A 21,153-nucleotide genomic window follows, 5' to 3' on the forward strand; every position below is an offset into this window, starting at 1 on the left:
ATGGTGTTGTAGGCCTTGGTAAGGTCCAGCTAGGCTGTGTGAACCACCTTACCCTCATCCACCGCTCTGGAGATGGATTCACAGTTGTCAATCAGGTTGAGGTGACATGATCAGCCCTTCACAAACCCAACCTGGTTGGGGTCCAGTGTTTGCAGTTTGCCAATGTCTTTGTTTTAATTTCCATGATAATACCTTCCATGGCCTTGCAGATCAGACACATCATACTGCTGGGGCTATAGTTCCCAGGATCTAAGGTGGGTCCCCCCTTGAGGACTGAGATAACTGTAGCTGTGCGCCACACAGTGGGCATGAAGCCTGAGGTGTGGCTATGATTAGACATGGCACGTAGGTGAGGTGCCAGTTCATTTTGTAGCTCATGTAGTACACAGCCCGGGATGTTGACTGTTCCCATGGCTGCTGTTGTCTTAGCTCTGGAGACTGTGGTTTTTACCTATGTGGCTGTTATTACCAGAATCTGGCAATCATTCCGTGTTGAGATGGGCCCTTTCGGGGGTGGGAGGGGGGTGCAGTTGGCACTGAATTGATCTGCCAGGATACTGGCAATATCCTTGGGAACGGTATATTTAATACCATCCTATTGTAGCTCAGAGCAGATCTGAGCATTTCCATTTAGATTCCTAACATAGCTATGTGACAACTTGCAGTTATCTTTGGCATCTTTGGGTATATTATGTTCATAACTAGCTTTGTTGGATGTTATGAGGGATCTCAGCTTCTTACTGTGGCTCGTAAGGGAGTATTTTGCATCCTGGAAATTCCCCCATTTCTACAACAGTTTCCTCCTTTTGCTGTACAGCATGTTTTTGGCAGGGGCCACCACAGTGGCTTCCTTTTCCTGGCGGGGAGCATCTTGGTTCTATATTGGATGGCACAATTAATGCACGAGTGGATGGGCTCGTACAGTGCCTTCATGTAGGATTCAGCAGTCGTCCTTTCAATTCCCATCTAGATGGTTGTCATAACGTTAGTCACGTCTGACATGTGTAACATGACGTTGGCTTTGGAGATGTGTGTTATGGAGGTTTTCTTACTGGGGTGTGGGGGAGGGATGTTAATGTTAAGGATGATTAGCTCATGGGCAGACCTGATCACTGATGAGGTGACCATAGGCGTGGAGAATTGATTTCCCATGTTGGTAATGACCAGGTCTAGGATATTTGAGCCCCTGGTGTGACTATGGATTACTTGATCCAGGGCATTGGGAGTTATGACTTCCAAGAACCGTTGAGCACACATGTTGGTACACAAGTATTTTCCCCAGTTAATGGCAGGGTAGTGTAAGTCACCCAGTATTAGGGTGTTTGGTTGTATTATAATATTTCCCAGTATGTTTCAAAAGCTGTAGTGGGAATCATGGGACATGGTGGGGGATCTGTAGCAAGCTATACAGTTTGGATTGCAGTCTGACCTAGTGTTAGTTGCACCAGGGGTATTTCAGACACATTCTGTTGGGCAAGTAACCTGATGGTGTGAATATCCATGGTGAATATGGACACTCCTCCACCTTTTTTGTTTTAGTCCTGGTCTGGGGGCCAACAGCTGTGGTGAGAGCTCTACCTGGTATTGCAGGTGTGATCTCTGGCACCTTGGATAAGGTCTCTCTTACTGCACAGATATCGATGTTCTTCATTTTTAGGTGTGCCTAGTGATTGTGAATGGCCACAAAAACATTGATCTCTACACACACATGTGCACACACAGAGTTTCACAGTTGCCATGTCTGGGAATAGAACTCCTACCTAACTAGTATATCACACTACAGCATTGCACAGTTATAGTACGTGTCACAGAGCTTACTGGGCTACTCCTTCCCCAAAGGTGTATTTCAAAGTGAATGACATCAGCAGGCTTGCCAATGTAGGGCAATGGAAGTTGTAGTGACTGTGAATGGCCTCAAAAGCATCGATCCCTACACAGACAAACACATACCCACACACAGTTGCCATGTCTGGGATGAGAACTCTTACCTAACTAGTACATCACACTACAGCAATACATAGTTATAGGACGTGCCACGGAAATTACTGGGCTACTCTTTCCCCAAAGGTGTATTTCAAAGTGAATGACATCAGCAGCCCTGCCAAAGTAGGGCATTTGAAATTGTAGTGAGTGTGAATGGGCTCAAAAGCATTGATCCCTACACAGACAAACACACACATAGACACACAGTTGCCATGTCTGGGATTAGAACTCCTACCTAACAAGTACATCACGCTATAGCATAATGCAGTTATAGCACATGCCACAGAGCTTATAGGGCTACTCCTTCCCCAAAGGTGTATTTCAAGGTGAAGACATCAGCAGGCTTGCTATAGTAGGGCAGTGGGGAGTGTAGTGTGTTTGCATGGGCCATAACCCATTCACCTCGAAGCAGACAGCCAGACAACACTCAGGCTAACACAGGTTTATATTCCACAGGTACGTGCATGCATACAACTGCTAAATGACTACTGACTTGTACAGTCATGTTACACAGTTAGCACAAGCACCTCAGACACTATAGTGCTGAGGGATACCAGAGGAAAATGTCTACAGTGATTGACATTTGCACATCATGTGGTTTTAGCCAGTTGGATGTGTGCTGGGTGGAACAGGCCTCATGATGGGAGACTCTTTGTCACTGTATGTCACTTTCTTCCACACATCTATGTGTGTGTAATTTTGGCCTATTATAGTGTGTTGCCCTTGGATATTTGTGTATTCCTATCCAATGTGTGTTCAAAGCATGACTGGTGTGTACTGAGGAGTGTGTGCACAAACATCTGTGACTGTTAGATATGTATAGTCCACTGTTGTTGGGTGTGAGTATACCCAGTATGACCTTACAGTATTTTGTTGTCAGACATGACCTTCATTTCTCTAAGTGTGGGAGCATGCCCAGTATGACCTTCTGTATTGAATGTGTGAATCCATTCCAGGTAGGTTGTACTCCAGTGCAGGCTTTTGTGTTCAACACCTACAGCTAGCAACCTGTTTCTGTGGGATATCTGTAGATCGGTTGACGATATGGAGTCAGGATGGGCAAAGGATAGAGGGTTACTTTAGGTAATTGTGTCTGTGCTGCTTCTGCTATATGGTCTGTTAGCAGAGATATTCAGACATATGTACTGTTTTAAACTGTGATGTTTTATGTCATCGAGTACTGTCAGGTATACATATTTGCTTGCAGTGATGTCCTGGGGAACACAAGGTGAATGCAGCTGTGTCCAGTATTGTGGTCTGCAGCCAACATATTCTTGCACAGTCATGCCATTCTGGAGGGGAAGCTGCAGACATTTGCTGCTGGGTCTGTTTAAATGGTTCAGCACCTTGGTACAGTGGTGGTTGAAGATTCCAGGCTTGTACATTCAGCGACTTGACAGTATGGCCATATCCTGCTGTGGCCATACCTCACAGATGTACAGATTCACACAGGTTACCCAGAGGCAGGGTCATAATTATGGGCATTACCCCTTCACATTGTGGTTTACGAGCAGGTTTGTAGCCACCCATTCCTGTGTTTGCAGGCAGGGATAGTATGTGCACATGGCCATTTCGGACTTCACACACTCTATGCCACCCATGCTCCTACCCCCTCCCTATTATTCTATCCTCTTCCAAACATTATACAAACATTATCTGATAAGTTTCTAATAGTTATCACCTCATCTCAGCAGTAATTCAGTGTTGGTCCAAAGTTCATGCAGTAGGACATGGTGGACATGTTACTGGGATTTGTCCACATGGCCTTGCATTTGGTTTCTGTGAACTGTGTTATGTTGTGATTTGGGAGTCCATGACATAACATACATTGGCAGAATGGGTGAGACACAGGCCTTTGGCAAAGGACTGTAGCCATTTGGTAGTGATGCAGGTCAGCTGTAGCAGGCCGTTGCATTGTGTCACTCCTGCAGTCCCAGACTGCAATACACTATATTCCCCTGGGGTGACAGGGTGGGTGTGTAAGGTGTTAATGCCAATACTTTCTGTCATTATTGATCTAGTGGTGTGGATGCTGGCAGGGTGCTGCTTACAGCTAGGGACACACTTGCACGGGACACCTGTCTGCATGCTGCATTTTTTGGCTATTGCCATACAGAGGTGGGGGTCATATTCTACTCATTCCCAACAGCAGGGATAAGACCAGAGCAGTACATGTGGGTGATGGTGGGGTGAGCTGGGTGCATGTGTGCTATGGACACTACTAGCATCTGTCTCATAGATATGCATGGGGCATTCCACTTATGCTGGCTTATGCAGGGACATCAGCTGTTTCTCAGTACTTCATACCTGTGACCTTTGTGGTCTGACAGTGCTTGGCCAGACGGCATCGGTATTCCCTACTACAAGCCCAACTAATGTGCTGCTAACCTGTATGTACAATTCCAAAGGTGAGTCCATTTGACAGCAACATATTATACACTGTCTGTCTGGGGTACTTCCCCCTGTTACTGTTTGTATGTCTGGGCCCACATTCATGCCATGTCCATCTTTCAGATGGTGACACATATTACTTCCAAACATTTACTATGGCTTACTGCTGGAATGTGTTTTGCTGGGATGCATTGTTCTTGGCACTGCAGTTGTGAGAACTTGGCCCTGTCATCGCAATACTGGCCAATGGCCACCAAGACAAACCTCACCATGCCTACATACTGACCACTCTCACACAATATACAATGCACACCAACCTAACACACGCAGCCCTGCATATTGTACACTTGCTACAATCTATCCTGCTACTTTGGCCAGCTCAGGTAATCTGTGCTCCACTATTATTATACCTACACATACATGTTACTACATTTCTACATAGGATTGGGGGGGGGGCACTTGTACACATTTGCTATGACTGTACTGGTATTTCAGGTACTCCATTTCATTCTGTATTCTGACCTATCATGCTGACTAGAGACATATCAGTGTACTACAGGTCTTAGGTTTGATTGACCTACATTTCAGTTTCAGACCTCTTACCCTTCAGAACTAACATCCCACTCCCTGACCTGTTGTAGTCTGTCTGTGTAAGTCTGGGGGGGATGTTCTCCATAGCCATCAATCAGAGGCTTTAGCACAACCTTTATTTGTGTTTGTCTATGCCTGTCCTGCTGGCTGAGACTGTTGTTGGGTATGTGAGCCTCCCTGACTGGCCCACCACATTTCCTGCAGTGAGTTTTGTCACCTTGTGCAGTACTGGCTACTATGGTGACACCAATATTTATTACAGATCTCATGCTGCCACTATAGGTGTCTACTATCTGCTGGCATCCCATTCAGCCACCCGATTCCCTTGCATGCTCACATCCAAACCATAGATACAAGTAACAAAACATATTACTCCATTCGGCAAGTGATAGGGAGAGTGACTTACCTTGTGGCTGTGCCAGTACTGAGGATTGTGCTGGAGGGCTGACTATGTCAGATGCACATAGTACACTCCCTATACATGGTTAAGCACAGGTAATGTCATGTTTGGCATCCCTTTTACTGTATGTGCGAGTCAGAAAGAGATGTCATTCCCTGGGTTCCTACTGTGTCAGTGTATGTGCTATGCGTTGCCTCTTTGTCACAGCCTGGGCATACTGGGCACACCTCCTTCTGCCTACTGGGGCAGGCTCAGGTTATTCCTCCTCCGAGTCACTCTGTGCCTGTGCAGGCCTTGGCAATGGTGGGGGGCTGTGTGGCCCTGCCCCATGCTGTTCCTGCTGCAGTTGTTTCCACAGGATCATATTGTGTAGCATAGCACATACAATGACAATTTGGGTACATGTAGCTCATGAGTACTGCAAGGCTCCACTGGATGTGTCCAGGCACCAGAACCGTGACTTGAGAATCCCAAACACACGCTCTATTATGATGCTGGTCTGTGCGTGTGCCTCATTATGAAGTCGTTCGGGTGTGTGTGCATTTCTGATGGGTGTCATCAGCCACGGCTCCAGTGCATAACCAGCATCCTCCACTAGGTGGCTGTAAGGGATGTCCCCAATGGCAAATCCCTGGTACAGCTGCATCATATGGCAGATGTGGGAGTCGTGATAGCTTCCAGGGCAGCCAGCACACACATATTCATTATAATGCCCTGGGCATCGCACACAACCTGGCAGTTGATGGAAGGGAAGCCCTTGCAGTTGATGTAGACCATACCCCGCTCATCTGGTGGTGCTTTGATGCATATGTGCATGCAGTCTATAGCACCCACTACCTCAGGGTATTCTGCTATTTGGTGGAAGAGATGCATATTGCTGGTCAACGTCTCATGGCTGTTGCGGAAATATATGTGCTCACCGGCATGTGCAGACATGGCATCCAGGAACTGGTGGAGTACCCTGGATGCTGATGCCTGTGAGATCCCCATGATATCCCCAGTTGGCCTTTGGAAGGTACCTGTGGCTAGTATTCATAGGCCTACACATACCTTGGTATCCACTGGGATGGGCTCCCCTCTGTTGGTTCTGTGTGTGAGGTGTGGACGGCACAGCTCAACAATTTGCTGTAGGAAGTCCCTGTCCACCCTATAGCTCTCCACTATCTCCAGCTCATGCAGCCCCTGGTAGGTTATCCTGGGTCTGTACACTCTTCTCCTTCTCCTCACTGTGGGTTGGTCATCAGTATTCTCATCCTCACCACCCTCAGCCTCTTCCACATGTTGATTTATGATAGCTGCTGCAGCCCCTATCACTTTGTTGCTTTTGTTTGGTAACATTTCCCCACTTGTGTACACCGGTGGTATAGAGTTTGTGGGAAAAACCAGAGGGAAAGGTGTTTGCATAGTTTATAGTGGTTCCTTCCATCATAAACTCAGAACAAAACCTCAACACAATTCCAACCAAGAAAAAAAACAGGAAACCTCATAGCTTCACACCTTTATTCACAAACTTGAGGTTTTGTGATAGGTTATTTTGAATGTGTGGGGTTGTGCATTTTAAGTTTTATAATATTTAAACAAGTTTGAAGATGGTTGTCTTATTCTGTTGAAGTCCGTGATACCTGGACGAAAGCGCTTGAGTTTGTGAATAAAAGTGTGAAGCTACGAGGTTTCTTGTGTTTGTTCTTGGTTGGAATTGCCTTGTGGTTTTGTTCTGAGTTTATGATGGAAGGAGACCAGGATAGCAACACACGAACTGAAAGAGACTACCAAAAAATGGTTGAGGAACTAGCTGTTTCTGTGACCACTTTAACTAAGCTGGTGGGTCAGCTTAGGCAACAAGTCAGCTCTGTTTTGAACGGGGAAAGGAGGAATAATGATTTGGACAGTAATTCTACAAGTGAAAGCCAAATTTTGCCTAGTTCTGTTATTATGCCTGTTCAAAGAACTTCTAATAATGTGCATTCGCACTAGATGGTGCCACTTACACAGTTATAGCACAGAGATGGTCTGTAACAGTGACTGGAGATTTTCATCTATCAGACTGGTTGAGCACTGAAGTAAGGTGGAACTATGATGGTTTTCAACATGGTAGCTCCCAGGCAACATCAGTGAGTTTAAATCAACAGCTTAAATAGTTTGAGGACTTGGTTTTAAAATACAAGAAACGGCAGGTAGAAAACAACTATTTAAAGGAATGTTTAAGAAGGGAGGAGATTCTAAAGGACTACGGGTGTGGAAATACTCAAATGGACTAGTGAATGACTGTGCATTTCACTGTGAGTTACTGGCTGTGTTTAGTAAGCATTAGGTTTGTCACCACTTGTGGGAGGAATATTAACATCATTAAAGACACTACTAATCAAAATTGGAATATTCTGTTGGCTAATGAAGAGCTTTCTAATCTTACAAAAAAATGTCAATTTTCATATCAGAGAGGGAGGACCTTTGGCTCTTATTTTAGGAACTATAAATGGGGTAATAAGGGCCGGAGTACAGAACAACAGCAACAAAATTGATTGAATCATTTCCGTGTGGGCACTGTTCTTTATGTAGACATATGTTAAAGACAAAACAATTCTCTAGTAAAAATACAAGCAGGGACTATGATATTGGGTTTTTTGCAAATTGTGGATCAGATTGGCTGATATATCTAGCCACATGTTCATGTTCTGCCTTCTATATAGGGCAGACCTCGCGATCTTTGCATATTCGTATGTCTGAACATCTAATTGACATTTGGAATAAACGTACATCAGACGCCTTATATAAACACACTCTTAAACACAGTAATGCTAAATTTCACTTCATGATTATTGATAAAATCTGGGGGAACAGGACAAACAAATCAGGGTGGCATGTAATGTTAAATAAAAAAGAGAAAGGTTAGATCATTAGGCTTGGGGGTTTATTTTCTCCAGGGCTTAATTACCATTTATAAAATGTGTTAAAAGATAGCCCTGATTTCAGTGGTTGCTGTTGCTTTAAATGTTAATTTATCAGGGTATAAGTGATTGCAATTTGTGCTTCTGTTTGTATCACTGAAGAAGGCAAAAGTGCCGAAACCGGTCTGATTTTGTATGGTGTTGCCACGATAAAGAAGGTTTGACTTACTCACATGGTGCTGGCTTTTGGTTTTGTGTAATACTGAGGATTTTTGGCCTTTGCACCAGCCTTACTTGCAGGTGTGTGTTTTTGGATTCAGAAATATCTCCCCACCAGCATATATTAGTAACATCACATACCAGGTAATGTCCTTACAGCGGGTAATACACGTACCATTCCACCTACAGATATGTGGCATTTCCAATGCAGCAGGGTGAGACATTGCCCTGTATGCAAAGCAGAGATCACTTCTGTGTAGTCTATATGACAAAGCTACAATTACAGTTATTGCACAAAATTCCTGTAGGACAGATACTGGGGACTTGAAGTTCCCTTGTGAGAAAACTTTGTGTTTTGTGCAATTGCCACTGGTGCTTGCTAATGTACATGAGAAAATGGCCATTGCAGTAAAATATTGGCATGCTGAAGGAAGATTACATGGAGATTATAACTACATCATTATCGGGTGACAATGCCCCCACTAATGACATGACCATGATATACTACCCTTCTTACCACTGGGGAGACATGGTGATCTATGTTAAAGTAGATGCAAACCTGTGTGTCCAGGCCTATGTGGCCAAGTCTAACACCCCTGAATTTGTACATCGAGTGTTGCTAATGATGTGCTACTTACCAAGAACATTGCTGCTACTGATAGAAATGATACTACATACACATTTGTATGGAGTTACAGCCATGAGTATGTGAACAAGCATATGGTCATGAAGACCCTCTTGTAGGAGAGTGACATAACTGGGAGATTGTATGACTGCTCCCAGTTTCCTGTGTCATGAGGTGCTCTTGTCTTCCTGTCAGCTAGAGTCGAGTCTATGCAGTTGTACAGATGGTTGCATAAAGCATTGTTGTCGAGGTCGCCATACTTGCCTGTACCATCTGAGGGTGGAGGTGCAGTCACACTATTTATGCCATCGCATAGGAGGTTATGCTTTGCTTTGTTGAAGTTTACTACTGTGTTTGCTGAAGGAGTGTTCAGGTGTGAGTCTTACATGTAAGGAGACCAATTTGTGGTCAGATCTACTATGGAGGACCTCACAATGCATGTGTTACAGTGGTCAGCCATATTGGCATGTATCTGATGCAGTACGTTGGCTCCCCTTCTGGGTATGTGACTCCACTGGTTCAATGCATTGTAGTTAAGGATGTAGAATAACCGTTGGCCAAGTGTGTTTGAACATGAGCAACTAACACAGTTGGTGGTTAGTGAAAATCACACTACTCTTTGGTGTTGTGATGTAGCTTGTTAGATGCAGGTTGATTTAAGTAAACACAACAGGTGTCCTGATTCATGAAGTTGCCCCTGTAGCTGGCAATGGCTTCATTAGGTGGCCTACCAGCACTGAATAGCACCTGGAGTGTCTCCAGGGAAGCACACTGCTTAATCAGTCTGGATGTGTATATGTCTTTAATGACTATGGATACACTACCTGCATTAACTGGCACACTTTTAGTGTGATTTCAAAACACATGGATGGATGTGTAGCCTGGAGTGGCTGTGGTTCTGTCTACAGCCTTGAACCAGGTGTGTGACTGCGCAAATGTCTGCATCTTCCAAGGTGGGGACACCTTCCAGTTAGTGGAGTTTAGTGTTGGCATTTCTAGTGTGTACCAGCATAACCATGATGTTGTTTGAGAATGGCATTTCTTCTTCAGAACATTTTTCCATGAGACAATGCCTATAGGATGCACTATGATGATGTCAGCAACCTTGGCCACTACACAAACTCCCAGGGGTGACAGATGAACACCATTTTTGGCAAAACATTGAGGTCTGTTGAGCAAGTCATTCCAGGCTGACATTTACTGGATCACCTTAAAATGACACCACATGATAAGCCATGACTACCATGGCCTGAGAAGGTATTTGACAAGATTAGGCCATCAGACATTGTGACACACTGTAGAGGTTATTTACAAATTTGTTTGTCAGCCGTTAGATAGCCAAGTGCCTGACACCCATTATCTGGGAAGAGTGAATTGTGTAGGCCAGTGCTACAATGAAGCTAATCACCAGTGGACTACCCACACACATCATTCCTGGGACTACCCCTCCTAACCATTCCCTTTTTTGCAGTCACAGCCACTGTCAGTGACTTCAGCCTGACAACATTTGCAGATGATTGCAAATAAGGAGCTGTCACTGAATCCCACACAGAACCAACAGTTATCCAGGATAGGATGATATACACATTCAGGTGTTGTCAGAGCCATTGACAAATGCTACATGCCAAGAAATGCACAATACTATACTTTTAACAGTCATCCACCCCCTGGAAAATATTGCATTGTCTGTACACCTCTAACAGTTGACCCATTAGTCAGGAACTTATGGACACGGTTGCACAACCTTTAGAGCAGGTATGGCATGTAAATCCCAGAATGCTATTTTTACACTGTATGTGGCACTCATCACAACTATTGGTGAGTTCAGTGCCACCTTTGGTATGTAAGTACACAGGTATCTCTGATAACTGTAAGAACCCGAGATGTACCACATTAACCCAATACACAGTGTACATAACATGTCCAATGCAGACTGTGTCAAGGCTGTAACTGGTATACATGCTTTGGAGGGGAGGTGTATGGCTACCATGCAGGGAGGTGTCATATCCCACTGTGCCCCACCTTAACATACAAGACAGGACTAGCACGAGAAGTACCTCTTTAACACAGCTGCACATTGACTGTGGTATAAATAGGACATGCTGGAGAGACAGGTATGTAACCCTCCACACACTATATGCAACAGGCTCTCCATCTATGTGAAGCATATTTCCACAGCATAGGCTTGGGAGGAATACAGACGAGGTCATGATGATCAGCTGCATTTTTCATTTTGCATTTAAGTTGTGCCAGCATCCATCATGTGGCATTTATTAGTTACAGTTTGTCTCCTGGGTTTTGCCAACTCTCAAAGCTTGTCATCTTCCTCCACCTGGTCACAGGATATAATCAACCACATTAACAAATTAAATACTACATGGAAGGCTGGACAAAACTTTTACAATGTGGAACAGAGTTATTTGAAGCATCTGTGTGGTACAATTCTGCATGGTCCAAAATTGCCTTTAAAGACTTCCTATTCTGGAAAAGTGAAGCTTCCTGATAACTTTGATTCACAAATGCAGTGGCCCAATTGTTCAACAATCCGAGAGATCCAGGATCAGTTATCTTGTGGCTCATGTTTGGCATTTGGTGCTGTAGAGTCCATAGGTTCATAGGTTCATAGGTAGGTACTAGGCTATCGGCCCAAGGGCCTAAGTAAGCCTAGCCAACAAAGTTATCTGACTTACGCCAACCCAAGAAAGTTAATTTCCTGTGCCCCTGTTGAGCAGAGCCACAGAAGTGATCCCCTAGGTGTATTTCCTATTTCCCATCCACTCATCAAGATTTTTCTTGAAGAGTGTTAATGAGGAACTTTGCTTGACATAGATGGGTAGCCTGTTCCGGAGTATGGGAAGTCTCTGGGACAAAAATCTATCCCTCCAGCAAGTCCTGTTTATTGTGGTGACAAGGTTTAGGTCCCTAGAGCAAGTAGCTCAGAGGGATTGGGATTTCTTTTGGTGTAGCATGTCCAGCAGCTCTGGGTTTGACATAGCTTTATATGTTAGGCAGAGATCACCTCGGAGTAGGCGATATGCTACAGAGTAAAGCTGGAGTTTTTTGAGACAATCAGTGTAGGGCATCTGTTTGAGGCCAGTAATTCTCTTTGTGAGGTACTTCTGTGGCCTATCCAGCTGCTGCAGATGTCTTGTGAGATACATTCCAAAAGGGGCGTTGTACTCTATAATGGGTCTAATGAGTGTCGAGTAGAGGGGAACAATTACCTCTTTTTTCCTGGATGAGAACCCTTTTGTGATGAGGTGTGCCATTTAGAAGGATTTCCTGACTACCGTGGCAATGTGATTATCAAAGGAGAGACTACTGTCCACCTGGGTCCCAAGGTCTCTTATCACACATTTGGTGTTAAGAAGACTGCTGCCTATGTGGTAGTTCATGGGTACAGAGTTTTTACCAAAGAAGATAACACTGCACTTTTTGGCATTGAGCTTGAGGCCATGGCTCTGACACCAGGCATCTGTCTCAGTGAGGCCCCTCTGTAGGATGTCCACATCATTTGGGGACTCAGCTATAGCTCCTCGTTTTCAGTCATCTGCGAACTTCATTAGCCAGAAGCTTTCTGTGTTAGCCTGTACTTCAGAGAAGTAGATACCAATCAGGAGAGGTCCCAGGACTGAACCCTGTGGTACTCCACTTGTCACTGGTTTGAAGTCAGATTTGGAGTCTGCAACTTTTACAGTGTGGGTTCTGTCAGTCAGACAGTTGGCAACCCATCTTGTGACATAGGGATCTATACCTAGTTTAGTGACTTTAGCTATAATTTCAGAATGGGGGATGGTGTTGAAAGCCTTGGTGATGTCAAGATAGGCTGTGTGAACCACCTTACCCTCGCCTACAGCTTTGGTGACTGCCTCAAAGAAGTCGACCAGGTTCAGGAGGCAAGAACTGCCATTCACAAACCCGAACTGGGTGGGGTCCAGAGATTAGAGGTTACCAATGTCTTTGTTTATGAATTCTATGATGATACATTCCATGGCCTTGCAGATCAAGCTCATCAGGCAAATAGGGCGATAGTTCCCAGGATCAGTGGTGGCTCATCCTTTGTGAAGTGGGATAACTGATGCTGTATGCCAATCAATGGGCACAGAGCCTGATGTGAGGCTATGATTGAACATGGTGCTTAGGTGGGGAGCCAGTTCATTCTGAAGTTCATGTAAAATGCAGCCTGGGATTTGTCCGGGCCCATGGATGCTGTGCTTTTGGCTTTAGAGAGTGCTGCTTTTACCTATGAAGTTGTGATTGCAGAGACTTTGCATTCTTCCTGTACAGATATGGGCCCTTTAGGGGGTGAGAGGGGGGTAAAGTTAGCAGTGAACCTATCTGCCAGGATGTTGGCAATATCAGTTGGTTCTGTAATTTTTGTGCCATTGTGCAGTAACTCAGAGCAAATCTGGGTGTTTCCATTGAGATTCTTGACATAGCTATAGAATGCTTTGTGGCTGTCCTTAGAATCAGTGGCAATCTTGTTTTCATAGCTAGCTTTGGAGGATCTTATAAGGGATCTCAGCTTCTTGCTAAGGTTGACTAGGGAGCTTCTCCACCCATGGGATTTTACTCTCTTTTGCAACAATTTCTTCCTTCTGTTGTAGAGTTTGTTTATAGCAGGGGACAACCAGATTGGCTTCCTTTTTTGGAGGATAGCATCTTGGTCCTGTTTGGGATAGCATGATCCATGCACTCGTGTAAGTGCTTATAGAGTGCATTTGCGTAGGATTCAGCAGTCGTAACTGTATTGTCCATCTGCATGGGTGTCATGACGTTCACCACTTCTGTCTTAAGAAGCATGAAATTGGCTTTGGAGAATTTGTTTACCATGGTTTCCTTAATGAGGGGTGGAGGCAGGATGTGGATATGTAGGGTGATTAGCTTATGGTCGGATCTGACTTCAGGTGTGGAACACCGGTCACTCATGTTGGTAATGACTAGGTCTAGGATATTGTTACCCCTGGTGTGGGTGTGGATAAGTTGATCCAGGGCACTGGAATTTATGAATTCCAGAAAGTGCTGAGCGAAGGAGTTGATACATGAGTAGTTTTCCCAGTTAATGGTGGGGTAGTTGAAATTGCCCAATATTAGGGTGTTTGGTTGAACCCTAACATTTTCTAGTATATCAAGAAAAGAGGAGCGGAAATCCTGGGGCATGATGGGGGATCTGTAGCAAGCTACAATTTGGATTGCAGTTGTGCCCAGAGTTAGTTGCACTTGGATAACCTCGGCTGCATTATGCTGTGCGACTAGCCTGGAGGTGTGGATATCCTTAATGAATATGGACACACCTTTGCCTTTGGTGATCCGGTCCAGGTTAGATGGCCAAAACGTGTGGTATGAGATATAGTCTGGTAATACAGGGGTGCTCTCTGGAGCCTTGAACCAGGTCTCAGTCACTGCACATATATCGATGTTCTCCATTTTAAGGAGTGAGTCCAGTGAGTGCATTTTGAGATTTAGACTTCTAGCATTGAGTAACATTACCCTCAGTTTTGGCTTGCCTGTTCCTGTTATGGTGGTGAATTTGTCATTTGAACCTTGCCTAAAAAAGGCACTATAGGGGCAGCAAGAGCCTTTTCCAGTATCCGGAATCCCAAGGGTGACAGGTGCAGGCCATCTCTGGCAAAGCATCATGGTCTGTTGACCATGTCGTCCCAGGCAGACAGATACTGGGTCCCCTTAGAATGACACCAGAAGCTTAGCCAATTGTTGAATTCAATCATTTTGTCCTTGTACTGCGGTATCATTCTGGGTTATGGCAGGATGCTACTCAAGGCTAGGGTCATACCTGCCTAGGCTACAAGATCGGAGAGTTCTTCCATGTCTCTTTTCATGTAATCCAAGGAGGTACGTCTCAGGTCATTCACACCAACATGGACAATCACAGAGTCATATTTGTAATTGTTGTGGAGTGACCTGAGTGCATGGGTTATGTGGCAGATCCTGGCACCCAACAGGCAGCTGACAGTGACCTTCTCCTTGTTTAGCCTGGTGAGTGGGACATCAGTGTGCCTGACTATAGAGTCACCTATGACTAGTGTGTTGGGTGCGTTGTTTTGCCTTATGGGCTGTGGTTGAGTGGCACACTGAGTCTGTAGGCTATGTGTCATTTGGGATGTGTTGGTGGTGGGAGGTTGTTTGCGTTTCTGCTTTGGAGGTCTCTGTTGCTTGAGCAGATTATTATTGAGAGCCTCCGCGAATGTTTTTGTGTTTCTATTTGTGGATTTTGGTGGTGTAGGTTTAGTGGGACTATGTGATAAGTGTGGTGTGGTGCAAGTGTTTACCTTCTCCTCTTGACTATCAGGTTCAGTAGTTCCGTCTTAGTTGGAGAGAGCTTTACCTCCAGTTTGGCAAGATAAGTGCATCTCTCACAGGTTGTAATGTTGGGTGGTGGAAGGAGAGGGTTGTCTGTGTACATGAGGCAATTACTACATTGCCCCAAGATGCCAAGATTCATCAGATAGACAGGAGAGAAGTCTGACAGTGTCTGCATCCACTCTGGGGGAAAGCAAAATGTGGCGGTATCTGCTGAAGATCTGCTTTCATGCTGCAGCTTTGAGTGTGGAATTGGATGCAATGATGGCTATCCATCGGGAGCGTGGCAGTACTAGACTGAAAGTGGCTTGGTTTCGGGAGGGGGGCTGTATGGTTCTGGCATAGGTTTCATGCCATATACTATTCCTCCCTGTGAACATCACATGAATGGCTCACGGCCACCATGTTCTGGGGAAGGAGGTGACATGCCACCCTGTGTGAAAAAGTGTGATGCTGGTTATACTCTTTCATATGAAATGGACAAGATTTATGGTGGCTCTGCCTATAGTGTCCCTTCCTGTTCTGAAAGCATAATGGAAGAAATTTATAAGAATGGACCCATGGAGGGGGCCTTCACTGTGTATGGGGACTTCCTGCTCTATAAATCAGGTGTGTACCAGCATCACACTGGAGAAGCAGTTGGGGGTCATGCTATTAAGATCTTGGGCTGGGGCATAGAAAACAACACTCCTTACTGGCTGGCTGCTAACTCATGGAATACAGACTGGGGGGATAATGGCTACTTTAAAATCCTCCGTGGGCAGGATCATTGTGGTACTAAGTCGGAGATTCAGGCTGGAATTCCAACAAATGCAGCAGACCTGTCTAACAGCATCCTCTTTTGAAAAGTACAAGAAGTGTTTTGCAGCAACGCAGTCCGAGAGAAAACATTACTGAAAATCACTGCTTTTATTTTAAATTTAAGGACATACTTTTTAACTGTTATAATGAAAGCCAGTTCCAAATCATGCTTGCCTAAGTGCAATTAGGTTTTACATTTTTAATTGTATTAATTTTAGCCTTGTGTTTACATGAGACTGCTTATATGAATGATGCCTTTTATAACTGACCATAAATTGAGAACCATGTTTTTTTTTTTTTTTTTATCAGTACATTCTTTTTGTTCTAATTTGCATGTAAACTGTATTGTGTATTGTAGTCCCAAAGGCAGGGGTGGGGGGGTCTGCAGTAACTGACTTTAGTACTGTTTAAGAGAAGTGCCCACTGTCCTACTAGCAGTCTTGCTGATATCGGAACACTACAGATTCAGACATTCATAGGACATGGTATCATTTAGTTCAGGAAATGTTTAACGGGTAGCATGATGACAGGGTAATCCTATGGGCTAGGCTTGTAAAGGCTCCAGGGCCATTAGCCTAGTACACACCTATAAACCTATGAACCTATGTGCAAGTTACGCAATAGGATGTGGAACAAGGCAATCACAAATGTCTGTAATGGACACAGGGAAATTGTACATGGTTCATCTCCTATGCCACAGCTTGTAGATGTGTCAGCTCCCTGAACCCTGCTTACACTTATCAAGGGTGCCTGACCATGTCAGAGATTACGGATGCAGGAGTAGGCTGCCTGAAGCCATTGTCCCTGTTAGCCTGTGATACACATATGAACCTATGGAGCCATGTACCTATACTGCTTTACCTTTGTGAAGATATTTTGCTTCTGTGCTGACAGTCCATCCTGTGCACTGATGTTTATGGCTTTATTGTAGCTGTATATCCATAGATGTGTCCCACACAATCCAGAATTTGAAACATAAACGGATCTGAGACACTGTTCATTGTGTAAGTATATAGCCATTACAACATCATACAACTTAATTTACACAAAATAATGTGATTTACTCATTACAGCTGGAAGCACACAATATCTGTCAGTGACCAGTACAAGTGGCATGTCAAAGGCAACAATGGATTAAAGAAATACATAGTAATTTAGGTAGTCACCCTATGCATCAGACACACAGCTTCATTTCCCTGCATCGATGCAAAGATGGCAGACATGTGACACAGGTATCATCACTTGCACAGGGTGTTGTGTGGTGATGCAGGAGGCCTAGGCTGACCGAATAGGTTGGCAAGCATGTGTGTGGGTCAGGAAGGGAAGCAGGCAAGATGGACCATGGAATGTGCTGTGTGTGTCTGCAGGTGACCCGACTGTGACAGTGGTGTGTGAGTGTCTGCATGAACACAGTCAAGCTCAGTGCTAGTCCTACATGACTGCATGTTGGACAGCTTTGAACTGTGCATGGAAGAGCTGACAGTTCACCATCTCTGTCCCCGAATACAGGAACTGTCTATGTCAGGAATTGCATTGGCACCTCCATGCCCATGGTCAGAAGTGTCGTTTCTACCTGAGGGTGACTGCTCTCTGCTGGGAATGTGTCCTCCTCTTGACTTTCTAGGGCCATGAGCCCATGGCCTGCCACTTCTTGGTGTGGACAGCACACTTGCCTCTGGGGTGCTGGATGTACTGCCACTATGGGAGCGTGATTGAGCATGGCCATGTGGACTCTTAGGAGATGTAGTTGCTGACCTATGTCCATGAGTCAGATGCTCAACTCCAATCAGATGTTCCATCACAGACAGTGACTGTTCCAATACAGATATTCTGTGATCTCTCTCAGACTAATGTCTTTCCAATGCATCAGCCAACCGATCCAGGGTATAAACAATGTGGTGGAAGCAGTCACAGATGTTAGACTATGAAGCATCCATAACCCTGAGTATTCCTCTGGAGCTCCTTCTAGAATGTGCCTGTGCCTCCATGATGGCCCTAAACATACACACGAGTGACACTTGATGGCACACCTGTAATAGGTGTTGGAAGGACAGCAGGCCTCCTATGAGCACCCCTGTCAATCCAGCTGTGTGGAACCTTGCCATCTCTTTGGCTATGGACAGTATTGGCAGTCACTGCAGCCATAGTAACCACACTTTCCTGTTCAATGTCCCCACCCTCTGACTGTCCAGTATCTGCGGCCTCAGGGGACTGGATATGCGCAGGCATACTGTGTACGGTGATAATGAGGGCAGAAGAAGGATGTCAACCTCTGTGACAGATTCAGCCCATGCAACCCCCACTTATGCCTCACTTTGGCCGCCATCATCATCAGAGTCTGAAGAGACACTGGCATCAGGTTGTGAAGGGTGGGGTCCCTATTATATCACTGAAAATGCAAAATCTTGAATGCGTCTTCATCGAACTGAAATCAATGAATATTCAAAAGAGCGAAAGGGCATATAAGCAATTTCTTTACCTGTGAAAGAAATCACTTGGCCTAATTAAAAAAAAAAAAACAAAAAAAACACTACAAACAAAACAAAGTGGGGGGCTTCGCTGGCCATAACCCCTTAACTAAATATACCAACTCCGGGATTGCACTACAGTGGGGAAAATGGCAAAGTGATGGAGGCAGCCAAGCAATTTCTTTCCCAGGGAAAGAAATCGCTTATATGTCCTTTTGCTCTTTTAAATCTTTGTTGATTTCAGTTTGATGAAGACGCATTCGAGATTTTGCATCTTCAATGATATAATAGGGAACCGTGAAGGGTACAGACACCAAACCCCACTGGTTACCTGTGATAAAAAGGAAAAAGCGGTACATTAATACATGCCCTACTATGCTCTGCAGTACTATCTTTTGCAATATATATTAAGCTGTATACAGTGCTGTCAGTATTACAGACTTGTTTAACTCCCAACCTCATATACCAGGACCTGAGGACATTATTTTCTAAGAAACATCTGTAGTTACTTCTAAAGAATAAGCTCCTCAATCAAAAATCTCATGAGCAACAATGATGTACACTGTTGACATTTGTCAAAACTCTGCACAGTTGACATACATGGCAATCTGTAATGTCCTGCAAATACTGCAAATCTACCAGTGTGGTCACAACTACAAGGTATAGGTATGACTCTAAACCGCGTTCCGTTGGAAAAAATCTGTGAAGTTGGCAATCATGCAGACAGTACATCAATCCAGCCGGCAGGCCTGGGATGACACTTTAGTGAATACAATGCACTAAATCTACATCTGTAACACAACAGTGTTATGCTTTCCAGGAGCAGGAGCATAGCCTCACCTGATTCCTGACAGTCCTGTGAAAATATGGGAGAAAGGTAATGTTAACAGCAACTCATGTTGCAGAATAACAGGCTAATATGTCCAAATATCTTACATTTGCTGTACACACTATTTTAATTGGCATTTTGGTCACAATCTGAGCATGAGATTCAAACTGCAACTAACCCCTCCCCCCTAAAAATACCTGGCACCCACATAAAACTATGTACACCCTGACATACTGAATGCTACAGTTTTACAATACTGATCCAACTAAGCATACCTGGACACTACTCTTGCATGGAAATGGTGGCACCCACATCCATGGCATACCATTTGATGGATGCCTGGGAGCTGTCCTGTGTTTCTAAGTTCACCAGAAATTCCTCTGTGGCTGACAGTGGTTATTCCACTGCAGGCCCTCCACTGGTGACACCATGATCCCTGACCACATCTGCTGCTCTTCTGCATGCGGTGTTGATCCTGTCAGTGGCACGGTGTCACACCTGCTCATATGTCCTGCTCTTGTGACCAACAGCTTTGACATTGTGTACCAAGTTAGACCATAATGCTGCTTGCTCTTCCCTGTTTGTCTTCCCCCTGGACAGCAGGAGTTGGCAGTGTTGATGCAAGGTGTCTAAGATAGTGTCATTCTCTGCTGCTGTAAATGGGCCCCGGCATTGGGGATACATAGTTCCTGAAAGACAACAAAATGGGAAAACATGTCAGGATCACATACATGGGAGTATAGTATGTAGAGATACTGCAATGACAGATGGCTACCAGTAGTCACTACTTGGTTACACATCTCATATTCACCACCATGCAAACATAGTAAGGGTGTGGATGTGAGTAAGATAGTAGCAGTAGGCATCTATTCTTGCTTGTGCGTTGACAGATGCTTTTGTATGATCACACAACCAACACAGCAGTCTATTAAGTTGTGGCCCGTAGGTATAAACCCCCCTTATAATATTTAAAACTAGCAGTGCCACACAAATGGCAGTGTAGTATTACAACCACTATCATCATTTCCAGGGGAGTGATATACCTAACTAACACAGAGTATTCTAACAGTACTGTACTCTAGTTCCTCTATAGATGTAACACATGTGCAGTCAATGGCATGTCATCAGTACAGTTCCAAGAAAGGCTTACTTATGTAATCCCCAGTCCCTCTAAGTATATTGAAACATATACATCATGTTGGAAACAAAATGGTTACATACTTGATGGAGTACAGTATTCCTCTGTTGAACGGTACAAATATATAAATGTTGTGCCAACTAGTTCACCCTGCAAAGTAACTCTCATACACAATGTTTCCCCTAGCTGTTTGCCTTGTTAACATGGTTGTCTGCTTGCGAATGACTGCCTCTGAACCAGTCTGTGCTTCTGAAATGCAAATTGGTGCCGACACAGCTGATTTGCAGTATAATCAGCCAATCCCATGCAACCACTGAACAAGATATAGGCATCAATGTAGATTAAAAACCCTTTCTCATATGTTGGGTTGTAAAATAGAGGGGGACAGATACTACGTCATGGCAGAGGGAATGTCTACAGCAGCTACTATTTACATACAAATGTGTGTGCTACAGGCTGAAGCTGAAGGTTTTGCTGCAGGCAATAGGCTTAAGCAGAAAGG

General features: G+C 44.5%; 1 pseudogene; it reads left to right on the forward strand.

Annotated features, from left to right (window-relative positions):
* Positions 1-11,355: 11,355 nt before the first annotated feature.
* LOC122796960 lies at positions 11,356-16,260 on the forward strand (annotated as a pseudogene).
* Positions 16,261-21,153: the final 4,893 nt, after the last annotated feature.

The sequence above is a fragment of the Protopterus annectens genome, chromosome 3.part0, assembly GCF_019279795.1.
Source record: "Protopterus annectens isolate FY-2018-M chromosome 3.part0, PAN1.0, whole genome shotgun sequence".
NCBI classification, from domain to species: domain Eukaryota; kingdom Metazoa; phylum Chordata; order Ceratodontiformes; family Protopteridae; genus Protopterus; species Protopterus annectens.